Raw genomic sequence first — 13,425 nt, 5'->3', positions numbered from 1 at the left:
TGGGAAGTTTCTCAGCCGCTTACTTTAACAGGCGGATTAACAATCATCTTCTGTTAACGAGCGCCATTAACTTAACGCGGCTCCCGCGCGCCCTCAGCCCCTTTCTTCGACTTCATCCACTTTTTGGGGGTCCATTTAATACCACAATAAAATCCCACACAGGGGCGGCTGCTTGAGTTTTATAGGCCTTATATATGACTCATGGTGGTGCGGACGGAGCAGCGGCTGCCTCTCTTTCCGGCCGCTGGAGGAACGCAGGATCAGCGCTCTGCTCCTCCGCGCTGGATCCCGATCAAACTATAGGTTTACACTCTTAATGTGGACCCGAAAAGCATCATGTACCGGAGGCGCCCGGAGTCTGACGTCACCGCGGCTGTAAGTCTCTCTGTTTGTTTGTAATTATGACAGACATGCGCTTTTGGACTCTTTGGAGGCCATAAATCCGGTCTGCACGTTGCATATGCAGCTACAGTTATTTACGACGTGTAAATATGAACTAGATTGCTCATGGGGGCTAACGGTGTTATTTACGAGGATCAGGGAAAGATGAAGCGAAGCTTTCAGATCTGCTGGTAAAAAAAAAACTGGATTCAGGGATGAAAAAGAGAAAGAAAGGCATTCAGATGGCATTCAGTCAAGAGGCAGCAGCGAACCAAGATCCAAACTGACGGTTCTTTCAGGACCAGGACCATGGAGCCAAAGCACGAGACACTTTCTTTCAGAAAAAAAGAAAAAAAAACCCGCTTTCAAATCAAAAACAAACTCACAAATAGCAATCCAATGTCCTCAGTGCATTAAAAAAACAAATATTATATATTATATCATATATTATACCCTAGAATAGAATAGAATAGAATAGAATAGAATAGAATAGAATAGAATAGAATAGAATAGAATAGAATAGAATCGCGGGCGTGCATATTGTTCTTTGGGACTTGCCCGATGCCTCGGATGTTTCCCAGTCGCTCCTCAGACCGCAAAGCTCGGGGAATTTTAATTTTTCGGGGCCTCCGCCCTGCTGGGTTCGCTGCTAACCAGAGAGCGCGTTAATTAGGAACGTTTGGAAATGCTTTTGCAAACCACTTTTATTTTCCAATCTTCGCCTCAGAGGATTCCAAAGAAGATCTGGCCTGAAAAAGACTGGAGACGTGCTTTAGCAATGCGGTGTAGATAAAAAAAGCCATGGACATTTCAACTGCAAAACACCTTTATTTGTTACATGGATCTATTCCCTGTCTTTGGTTTGTTGTTGTTTTTTTATTTGTATGCAGAAGTTCTGCTCTTTTTGTCCAAAGGATATTATTGGGAAAGGAATGAAGCAAAAACACAGCTCCTCGGGTTTTCCCGTTGCCGTGACAAGAACCTTTCACATCTGTTTACTTCTGGAGAGATTCACAAAGAAATACTGTATTTTTTTGTTGCTTGCTTGCTTCATCTCAATAGGAGCGCATTACCATTTCTGCTTTTTTCTGTGATCTTGAAAATAAAACATTTGTCAGAATATATATATACAATGTATATATATATATATATATATATATATATATATATATATATCATTCATTTGTTACAGTGTTGTTTTAGTTGAATTCCGTTTAATTTCATTTAGTTTGAACTGTCATAAAAGATCCAGAGGAGGCTAGAGCCGAGGCCGCATGGCTGCTGAGGCTGAAGGCTGCTGCTCCTTCTTCTCCTGCAGCAGCATCATTTTGATGTCAGGCGAAAGGCGCAGCTCTCCCTTTCTGTGGAATGTTTTCCATCCAGCCTGCAAGGTGGCAGCTAAGCTAAAAAAAAGAAAAGAAAAAAAAAAACCTTCATTGCAAAGCTTTTATAAGAAAAGATGAAAATCTGAAAAATGCTGCTCAGATCAGACAAACTGAACGTTTGCACTAGTTACTGTGTTTGTTAAATCGTTTTGCGCCTGAAATATTCGAATGTTTTCCTTCAAAACTGTTCAAAAAAGGATAAAACAAGCCTGTGAATCTTTTCCTAACCAGTAGTGTGCCAGATGATGCGCGTTGCGTCTTTCCTCGGAGTTTGTGTGTTTGTGCGCTGGAACCGTTGCGTCAGAACTGATTCATTTGCGGGTTTCTGTTTTAGCATCATCTGCTCCCAACCCCGCTTTTGTCCCCATTCAGCAGCAACAGGAGCTCTAATAAAAATACAGTGACCATAAGTCACGTGAAAATAAAAAATAAAAAGCCGCCTGGTCGCTCATTTGAGGCGCGTTTTGGAAAGCAGGCCTTGCAGATGACGGGCTTTTTTGTTTTGTTTTTGTTTTTATATTCAAACCCTCTTCGTCCATCGGACAGATGCAGTTCTGAAAATATTTCATTGCCAAAACACGACATACAGGTTCTAAGAAAAACTGATGCCGTAAAATAGTTTAGGAAAAAACTGAAATCTTTAATGGCTGGCATAAACATATTTACATGTCTGCAGGCGCGAAAATCCTATGTAATAAAATTCGAAGGAATTAAAACAGATGAATGACTGTTTGTTTGGTTATAAATATTTAGGAACAAAACCAAATTCAATGTAAACTGATGAGCAAAAGGCTGAAGCTTCTCTAAACTCCTCCGACATCGAATTCAACTGTTTTTCAGAACACAAACCAAACTCACGCATTTAGAATGTAACTACAGTTAATTCACTGTGCAAAAGCTAAACTAAACATTAAACAAAGTCAGAAAAAGGACGAAAGTTTTTCTCAAATAAAACAAACGCAAATTAAATAAAGAAACCAGAAATGGCGCTTGATTTCTGGTTTCTTTATTTACTTTACGTTTGTTTTATTTTTTATATGAAGTTCAGAAAAAAAACATTTCAATGTGAAGAAATTGTATACAATTTTCTATAAATACTCGTACCCACACACAATTCTGAGCAAAGAAAATGCCTTTAAAAAAATCCACTCACTCTGATCAGAGATGCGCTCCCGAGTCCAAAACGCGCGAGCGCATGCAGCTGCAAACATCTGCTGATAAACATATTCAGCTTTTTTCCCTTGAACTCAATTTTCCATCACATATTTTAGAGGTTTGTTTTTATTATAATATGAAGAGATCACTCAAAAAGATGTTTGGAGCAAAACAACCATTTAATAGTGTTCGGGGAAAAATGCAGTTTTTAAGGAACTTATGTCCCGCCAATATAAACTCATTTATTGAGCAAAATATTTAAATATCACAAAAAAGTAACATTCCAAACTAGGCCTATGTTTTAAAATTACAATTTTATTTTGAAATACAGTAACAGATCTGTTTATTTGTTCATTTGTTCTCACTCATAATGAGTCGAACAGCGCCCCCTAACAGTCTGGGACCTTCCTGTGGAACTTGCATGTTGTCACTTTACCAATCAAAAGGCTCAGAGAGAACGCTGAGGCTCATGGGAAATCCACAGCAGCATGCAGAGAGGCCTCCTGTTTATTCCCGGTTTCAACATGTTCTCTTCTGAAAACGGTCCTGGAAAACCAGCATTTTTGCAGAAAAGTGACATTTTCTTTCTATCAAAGCAGAATTTTCGCTTCTATTTATTTGCTGACATTTGTGGAAGTTTTGGCCGCAGATTTGCCAAAGATTTGGCGTCTTTGGCACAGCTGTTTAGCACAATCCAACTTAGTTTGTTTTTTTCAGACAAGATGTAGTGATGATGTTGCGTGTCCCAATAGCAGGAAAGGTTATTTTTGTAACAAAAACAAAAATGTTGAAACAAATAATTACTAACTAATGATGCAGGCCCAGTAAAAAAATTAACATTTTTATTTTATCTCACCATTTTTTTGTTTGAGAAGATAAAATGAAAATGTTCCTTACTCGTTTATAAGAAAAAATTTGTTCTATTTGAAAATATAACAACATTGTAAATAAGAGTATTTACAGATAAGAGCTGTTATTTCAGGCAGTTTAAATGAAAATGAAGTGAAACATGTCAAATAAATTAGAAATGAAACGTAAAACAGTTCGTAAAAAATTCTAATTATTATGCTGATTGATATGTTATGGATACATATTTGTTTTAATGTATACAATAAAAACAACTGCAATGCACTTTATTTAAAATCGAAATGATTTGTGTTTAAGTCAGCATTTCAATGATATAAATCTCTTGAAAAGTAAAAATATATTTCCTGTTCTATATTTTTCCTCTCCTGCTTGCAAGCTCAGCTTCCGGATGGAAAACAAGAAAAAAACTTGGGAAAAAAAAGAACAACTTCCACCAAACAGTTGGAACAGGACTCCTGCTCCTTTAGCCCCTCCTGCATCCAAACTATCATCCATGCAGAAACAGTCCGTTTGCTCGTCTGTTTTTCTTCCTCCCCTTAACACTGGCAATGAGAAGTTCATATTTTTTATACAAACAATTACTATTTCAAGCACTTACTGAAGTGACAGAATAATAATAAATTACATAGTGACATGATAAATAAAAAAACATAAGATTCAACATGTCCAAAAGTGTCACCATAGAAAAAGCTCTTCAAATGGTGAAATGAAAGCAGACGCAAATTCAGCTAAAACTGCTAAAAGTAACTCGAGTTTAGTTCAAGATCGTTTATATTAATGGAGGAGCTTGAAGGGATTCCACACAGATCTGTCAGTTTTAGGTCTTACTGAAGACAGTCTGAGCAGATGTGATGTGGCCGCAGCAGCAGCTCCTGAGGATGTAGACAGTAGAAGACGACGTCTCATACTCTTTTCTCTGCATGTGTGCTGACCTTTAATGTCTTTGAAGGTCATTCTGGACTCTTTGGTTTGCCTGTCTCCAGTTTGTCTGCAGTTTTCCTTTTTTGCGCCCTTGTTCAGGGAGGTTGTCGACAGCGAGGATCTCAGCGCTCTGCAGCTGTCGACACAGAAACCTCAAGCGCCTCACAGACTTTACCTTCAACTTGTGATTTTCTGTTAAATCTCCTCAGAAGCTCTGCTTCTCTTCCTGAAGTCCATCCCTGCAGGACACACCGTGACACCAAAAAACACAGAAACTCTTACTACCATTACACTAATCAGCTGTGATGCTGATCAGAGGACACACCTGATCTACACATCTGCCTGCAGGTCACTTTGTTTCTAATTATTTCCGGAGGTGCAATCAAAGGAGCCTAAACTTTTTTTAGCTTGTTTTTACAAACGATTTAAGAAAGAAGAAAAGGTTCTACAATGGGATGGTCAGACAAGGGGATGAGTCTGAAACTGCAAGCTGATTGGGGGATATTGCATGTAGTTAAGTTATTACATGATTTCAAATATTGGTCTATCTTTTCTTCTGCTTTGGCACAGTATTTGTTCTTTGGACCAAAATAAATCAGTAAATCTTTTTTAATCACCAGTTTCAAATGAAGCATTTTTAAACTTGCATGGTGATTGGCAGGAGGGTGGACACAACAGAACTAACACTTTACTCCGTCCCATCCGACAACAATTTAGGTCGGGGTTGGTGTCGGCGTTAAGAACGACACAATCGATCGGAGCAAACCCTCGACAACATTCATTTACTTCTCTTGAAATCAAAGAACCACTTATTTCCATCGATCCAGCATTTTTTAAATGAAAACTTTCTTCTTCATGAAACACAACACCATGTTGTGTCGTCTGCAAAAATGGTAGATTTGAAAATTTCTTGATTAAATGCCTTCAGCCCAATCACTGATTGCCGCAAAACCCAGCAGACAACTTCTGGTGCTTCTTGACTTCTTGGTGGCTGCTGTGGAGGAGGAAGCAGCAAAGATGAAGAGATGAAGGCACTGAGGTGGAGGACTGAGATGTCAGATTGAGATGGTGTGGAGATGTTCAGATGGAGGGGCAGAAAATACTTTTAGAGACAGAGACTCTGATGCAGAGACAGGAGGCAGAGCTGGAGGCAGCAGAGGGTTTAGACACGTTGAGAGGAGGAACAGCGATGATGCTGAGGTTGAAGATCCCACGAATGAGGTCTCGAGGAAGACCAAAGACGAGGTTCATGGATGCAGAAGAGGAGGACATGAGGGTGGATGGTGTGAATGAGGAGGATAGGATGGGGTTAGATAGAGGCAGAAATGGCGCCCCCTAAAGGGAGTAAACAATAAATAAAGAAGGGAAAAGAAGAATGGGATGTCATCGATGTTGGCCATTATCCATCCCTTTGAGACTTTGTCTTTTAAACTGGAAATATGGCACAAATAAATGTCATGATTAGAAATGGCTCAATTTTAAAGTAACACAATCTTTCCACTGATATGAAAATTGATGCTATGCACATGGCAGAGTGTTGATTTTAATAACATTCTTGATAAAAAAAAAAAACAATAAAAAAACGTCATAAACTGGGATCATATTCAACAGTTCATATACTCAGGCGAATTACTTCATTGAAACAAGCTTAATGAAAAAAAAACTTGTATTTCTTCTGGAATGCAGCTGCATATCCGCTGTGGAAATTTCTGAGGCTGCATCTTCTCTGTGACACCTTTGTGATGTGGGAGGGGGCATCCTGATGCCCCGGCAATAGCTTCAAATTTACATATGGGACAAATAAACGGAGAACTAAAAAAAAAATCCAGATGTTCTGAAATCAAGAAAAATACAGTTAAATCCAGAGAAATATGAAAAAAGGAAAACAACGGCCAAAACTGTGAAGTCTGGCAAAGAAAAGTGTAAAAACCAAAAGAAAATGGCACTTTTTTAACATATCAACAGCAGATTGTTAAGCTATTTGCTGAAATCATGTCCTGGTGTTTAAGTGCTGAAAATCTCAATTTAGCCTGGCAGCCCAGTTGCAGATGAGCTCTGGTCACCTTGTCTGTGAATAATGTTTATCAAATGCTTTGAAATGATTTGCTGAAGAGATGCAAACTCATTGCACTCTGTTTGAAATAAGAAGTCCAGTTTTCTAAACTCAAAGCCTCCATCAGAGGCGTTTCCATTCTTTCAATGGGGATTGTGTGAAACAGCTGCAGAGTTCAGTGTTTTATCTTCATGAAGAAGCAGATGAACACAATTGGATGTTAAACTGGTATCAAACCCACAGTCTGATTCAAACTGAGCGGCGAGAGGCTATTTATTTAAGTGAAACTAATTGATAAAAAAACAGAGAAAACACCAAAGATTTCAGGGTTTAAGTCTCAAAGTCCTTGTTTTTCCCTTTTTGTTATGTTTTTTGTAGCTTTAACTATCTCTCTCAAGTAACTGTTGAGACTGTAAAGGCACATTTTTGAACACGAGTAAAGTGTTCACACTGTACAAGCAGGGAGGGGCTTCTTCTTCTTTTTCTACTGTTTACTAGAGATGCATGTCTGCCACCTACAGTTGGAAGAGGCCGAGTGTGAAATGTCGAAGCGGTGCTAATCTGGTGATTCTTGCTCCAGCCTTTTCCTTTCACAGCTCTATTCCGATCGTCTGGCACTTCCGTGAATAAAAAGGATGCCATCAATACGTCACTACCAGATCCAAGTCCTTGATTGGTCAAAGTTCAATCGGTTCAATCGTTTAACTTTAAGCTAATTCAACCTGGCATTCAATGGCAGCGCGTTAGGAAAGCATGACGACCAAAGTTCCAACAGTTTCTGAAAAGTTCGCACTTTTTTGGTGGAGCAACGGAAATCGGCATAAAATGTCAAAAATGAGACAGGACAACTGTTGGCTCTATTTGTTAGCTAAATGTTACACTAGTGCACTAAATGTTTGTAGTCGTGCCTGAGAGTTTAAAGATTTCTGGAGCAAGTGGCTGAATGCAGAGGTCTAACTAACCAGAGGAGGTCAAATCCTTCCAGTTTGGTTCAGTTTGACAGAATAACTTTGACTCAATCCAAAGAAAACTGTTTGGGAAATCCCACAAGTCTGAACAAAGCCAGATCCCCGGTCAGCTGTTATTTATCAGTAAATACAAGTGTTCAAGTTGGAATCTGTGTGGAAATGGTTTAGTTGACTGGATGGATGAGTGAGAAATTCAAAAGGAAAACCACATCCTAGCTTTGGTGCCACATGCTTTTTAAGGGGCATACAACAAATACAACAAATGGTAGGTCAACAAAGGTAGACTAACTTTCCTGGAGACAGAGTTCTTTCCTGTGGAATGTCTTTTGTTGGTCACCAGTAGGTAATAAGGGGCAATTTGGCTGCCATAAAACCTCTAAGCAGTATTACGCAGCATTTGTACAACCACTTCCTCCACTTCCTCCGAGCAAGTATAAACTGACTGATCAATAATAGCCCTGTGGTAAAAAGCAGAGCTGTGGAGGACGGAGAGGAAAAAGGACCAATTCATGCAGACAAACAGAGAGGCTTGAAGGAGATAAAGCTGGAGACAATGTGGCGCTGCAGAAATGCTGCTGCCTGAATATGGTGCCAGCAAACCTGCTGCACAGCAGCTTCAACCATCCCTACTTTATCAACACTATCTCACATTTCCTCGACTCTCTTTTTTTTTTCTTCCAGTTTGTTTCAGGCACAGTACATACCTGTCAGATTCTGCCACCTAAGCTCGATTGTCCTGCTGTGTCCCAGGCAGCTTTCCTCTTTTTTCTGCTGTTTCTCCTCTTCCCAAACAAATGGACAGCAGCTGGCTGCAGCAGAGGAAGTTCAGCCATGTGTTTCTGATCGCACCAGTGCTCTGAAGCTCTGTGGGTCACTTCTACCTCAGAATACAGGCAGTGTCATTTGCAAGCTCTGATAAAAAAAAAAAAAAAAAAAAAAAAACAAGAGCAGAACCGAGTAAAGGCCTCAAAACCACAGAACCTGGGATGTGGAAAGTCTGGGGCGGACATTTACACATTCGTGTAAACCAGGGGTTCTCAAAGTGCGGCCCGGGGGCCAATGGTGGCCTGCTGGGAGATTTTTTCTGACCCTCAATAAATCCCAATTGATGGTTATTAAACCAGCTGTAGATTGCTTGGAAAAATATTGTTTCATGGTTTCTGGCGACATCTACAGGATAAAAGGGTAATTAAACTTGGGTGTTAACGGTACAGTGTGTTAATGTCCCCACGAGAGGGCAGACAACATTTTCTGTGTCACTGCCTCTGCGAACGGAAGGACAGTGACGCAGTAGAAATTGAATCAGAGGGGGATTCGGAGAGAACCAGAGCAGGTTCCTTTGAGGAAAAAACATTGTGTTGTTGAGGAGAAAAGGCGATTTCAAGCTAAGTGGAGAGATGTTTACTTTGATGTACCTCATTGGCTGGATAAAGTCATGTGACTTATTTGCAAGCAGGTAAATGCAATTCTCAAAGAATTCAATATAAATCATTACTATGTTACAAATCATAAAAACTATCATAAATTTACAGGCAAGGAGCACAACAATAAGCTCCAACAAAGACAACGAGGCTGTGCTGCACAGCTGATGCTCACAAAAATGGCTAAATCCAGTGAAGCAAAATTTTTTATTTTTTTTTTAATTATTACATACTTTGGGTTAGAGGCAAAAAAAGTATAGAAAAATTTTATTTGCAAAAATTCTTTGCATCAAACTGAAAATGTTTTTTCTTGTGTTTTTACTGAAACAACACTGAAACAAATGCCAAAATTAAACTAAAACGTAGGTCCGTCTTCAGAATCTGCTAAATCTCTTTCAGTGTCCCAGAGTTGCTGGAGCCTATCCCTGCAACTGTTGGGCAAAGGCAGGTTACATCCTGCACAGGTCACCAGTCTGTTGCAGGGTCACACAGGTTCCATTTAAAGAATGAACCTATAAAGCATGTTTTTGGACTGCGGGTTGAAGCCAGTGAAAAATCACACATGCATGAGGAGAAATGCAAAGTGGACACAGTAAAAAAAAAAAAACAGACAGGAAGAAACTGGGCTTTCCAATTGTGAGGTGAGAGTGCCAACCACTGATCCCCTGTGCTCACTCAACAAAAACTTTGTTTTTCAAGTGGCAGTCTTTTAGCCAGACGCTCTTAGGGATTAATACTGAAAAATCAACAAATAAAATATCCTCAGATCAACACGAGGCAAACATCTTCTCTTCAGGACTTCAACAAACTGCATTCAGGGCAAATATTCTTTAAGCAAGCAGATCTTTGTAGCTCTTTATTTTTTGTTTTATCTCAGTGAAGGAGGCAAGAACAAGAAGCTCAACACCCCCATACGATCTGTACAATTCCACCATGTCTTGCTGGAACCGTCTTATTGATGTTCTAAATAGATCTTAGAGAAATTCTAGGCAGAGACACACCATCTGAGAAAATTTCAAGTGGCTAACAATCTTTCTGCTTATAGCCAGAACGTCTCTCACACTTTGCTGAGTCAGCATCGGCATTGTTCACAATTGTCCACATTCCTTTCATCTGGCTTCCTGCTATCCCCTTCGCCACATTTTGAGCGCCACGCTGATGATAACATATATTTTAAACTCACTCAATGTGCCGGGTGTTTCACAGGTGAGTGCGTTGGACGTAGCTGCAGATGTGTTCCACCCCCTTACTTAATCTGTGTGGATCAAACCAGATTCCTGATCTCCCTGTTATTTCTGTAGCTATGAGCTCATGGGTGTGACTTTCTGTGACCTCATGCATTTCAGTAAATACTCCTAAAACTGTCAGGGCTGGAATACAGGATTCAATATTCACATTTGTTAAATGATGAACTCACAGCCAGATCCATCTCGATGAGAACTGCTGGCTTACTCCAGACAAGGTACAGTCGTTCCAGATGAAGACGAGCTGGCTCAGTCATTGTTATCTCCAATAAGAACTTCTGCATTTGTTCTTAACTACACGGACATGTTGAAGTTGTCGGAAGAATTTCAAGAGAGTGAAAGTAAAATATCCAAATATGTAACATGAAGATAATAAAAATATCATTTCATAGCATTGAAATTGTTCCATTCCATCTGGAGAATTTCCCCCGTCCGTTTAAACTGGCTCTCAAATTTTGATCATAACTGTACTGTGTGACTAAGCTTTGATAAGCTGGGTCGTGTGCACGAACTGAGCTTCATGTTTGATAAAAAGGTGGAGGAGTTGCTCTTTTTAGCCAGCAGACTAACACTGTGGTTTTCTTCAGCAGATGATGTCCCTGCAGTCCAGCCGAGTCCTGCTTCTGCATGTGCCAGTCCTCCTCCTCCTCCGGGACTCCTGCGGGGCTGCACTCCTGATTCTCGCTAGTCGGCGCTGTTGCATCATGCAGTCTTTGAAGCGTGGCTCGGAGCCATCTCCAAGCGCGCTCACTTGCCTTTACGTGCACGTGCACCCCGCAATGAGCGCACGCCCTGACCCCGAAAAAGAGGCGCAGCAGACACAGTTTTGCTGCCATTATGCAGTGTGGGGTAAATTACTTCTAAAGAGTAATAGAATACTTTACTTACTGTATCAAATTAACAATTAAACTACTTTACTCAGTACCTATTTGAAAGAGTCATTAACTTACTTTTCTTTCTCTCATCTACAAATTCTCGAGGGAAAAACAGTTAACACAAACTTTATTTTTAAAGTAATGACCTCGTGCAAAGTTTGAACCTGGTTCAAGACATAATCTGGTTTTATTAGAATTCAGACAACAGTGTGAACAATGATACAAAAATAAGTTACAACACGCGTGGTCAAAGTGAGATGAACCTTACGCCTGGATCCATATCTATCAAAGCTGAAATGAAGCCACTCTCTTGAAAGCACAAAGAACTGTTTTATGCCTCGTGTTCATTTTCTCTGACTTTGGTTTTTCAGTACAGTAAGTTGAACCTGTTTCTCTCTCTACACCTGCCTGTTGTGCACTGCTGCGAGTCCACCGATACCCCACCCCCCTTTGTGGAGCGCGTTAAGCAGAGACGCAGTCACCTGCAGCTGAGGGAGAAAAAAGGTAAGAAAGGGTGAAATATCATAGAAAAGAAAGGCTCCCGGGGGGAGTCGACTCACGTGTTTCACACCAAAGAGACAACTTTACAGTTGTTTGACTCTCAACTGACGCATCAGCACTCTGGGTGGGTCTCTGCTCGCCCGCTGCTCGCCCGCTGCTCGCCCGCTGCTCGCCCGCTGCTCGTCCGCTGCTCGCTCGCTGCTCCTTGGGGATGAGAAGACTCCTTGCAGCATCTCTTTTCTGCTCATCTTTGAGCCAGTTTGGAAAGCGATGTGACTGCAGCACTGAGGGCGTGTCGGTGCTTTGACCCATCCCCAAACCCTGCGCATACATGCATGCGCATACGTGCCAGTAACTGTTTTTTTTTTAAATTAACCTCCGTTTTGTTTCATTTAACCAAAAGAAAATGTCAAAATCTACAAAAGCAAAGTAGCAACGGCTTCTATAGTGCAATAATTGTAATTAATTAACGAAATTTAAATTGTAATTTATGTAGTTCCTCCGGTTCTGAGCAAAAGTCCTTAGTAATTCGTTACTTTGTAATCTGTTACCCCTAACACTGCCAATATGGTTCATTTTCAATAAAAAAATAACAAATTGGTTTTATTTTTTAGTGCTGCTACAGTTTTTATAAAAGATCTCCAACAAGTTGTGTTTCGTTTATGGTTTTCTGTAGTGCATTTAGTGCAGTGGCCATCCTCGTGCACATGCATAATTTTCAGATTTTTTTGAACATCTGCTGTGTTGCCTGTTGTTGAAGTTGGCACACCAGCTTCATCTTTCCTGTTCTAAACTTTTTTTCTGACTGAGAGGAAAAGAACAGCAGCACTGGTTTAACATGATCTGTGCAGATGTCACGCGCACTGATGAAACTCTGATTTACAAACCGAAACATGAAGGTTGCAGGGCTGGGATTGCTGTGCAGCTGTATGGCAAGTAAAAAGGATCAATATACGTTCAGGAAAAAATTTACCGAACTTAAAAAAATAATCTGTGAGCCAAAAAACAAAATAGAAGATCTTGATTTAAAAAAGGTCCTCACTGCAGCACGTCAACGCCATCAGACAAACAAATAAGAGTAAAACTGAGTTAAACTAAAAATATATAAACCCAGCCATCTGATGATTTTGAGGATGCAACACTGAATTGGTTTTCTGTGGGCTTCCGGCAGGAGCCCCCTGGTTTCCCTATGGAATATTATTTCTCAGGAAAACTCCTGCCAGCAGGTGTCACTGTTGTCTGGTACGGCTCCTCATCTGAAAACTCCTTTGGATTGGACGGCAGGCTCACCCTTCCAAGAACTCCCCACCTTAGCGTTGTTGTTGGGAACTGAACACCAAACAGGAGACTCGTATCAGAAACATCTGCAGCTGTCGGGAGGCGTCATGTGACATGTGGCATCCAGACCTCCATTCGTCAAATCAGCACTGGATGTCAGGGGGTCGAATCCTCGGGTGCAGAACTTCTGCCGATGTTTGTAGAGACCCCCCCCCCCCCCCCCCAGACCATTCCAAGCTTTTCTGCACCCCTAAATGTTTGTCTGTGGCTCCTAAGACCTCACACAGAAGACGGGAGGTTTCTGCCCCCCCCGCCCCCTCTTTCTCACTTACTCTACCCCCCCCCAACCTGCTCAAAACAGGCTTTTCGCTGAGTC

The 13,425-nt window shown here is 40.7% G+C and overlaps 1 long non-coding RNA gene across 2 annotated transcripts; it reads left to right on the top strand.

Annotated features, from left to right (window-relative positions):
* The first annotated feature begins 47 nt into the window (after window positions 1-47).
* LOC105354655 lies at window positions 48-13,272 on the top strand. Of its 2 annotated transcripts, XR_002290756.2 has the most exons (3): window positions 264-375; window positions 10,986-11,774; window positions 12,943-13,272. It is a non-coding gene; the product is annotated as an uncharacterized LOC105354655 (long non-coding RNA). The 2 variants fall into 2 exon arrangements; XR_002290757.1 differs by lacking the exon at window positions 12,943-13,272 and having other exon boundaries at window positions 48-375; window positions 10,983-11,319.
* The last annotated feature ends 153 nt before the right edge of the window (window positions 13,273-13,425 follow it).

Source organism: Oryzias latipes, chromosome 8 (assembly GCF_002234675.1).
Source record: "Oryzias latipes chromosome 8, ASM223467v1".
Lineage (NCBI taxonomy): Eukaryota > Metazoa > Chordata > Actinopteri > Beloniformes > Adrianichthyidae > Oryzias > Oryzias latipes.
The sequence above is the reverse complement of the archived record's forward strand: the minus strand, read 5'-3'. Positions and strand labels throughout refer to the sequence as shown.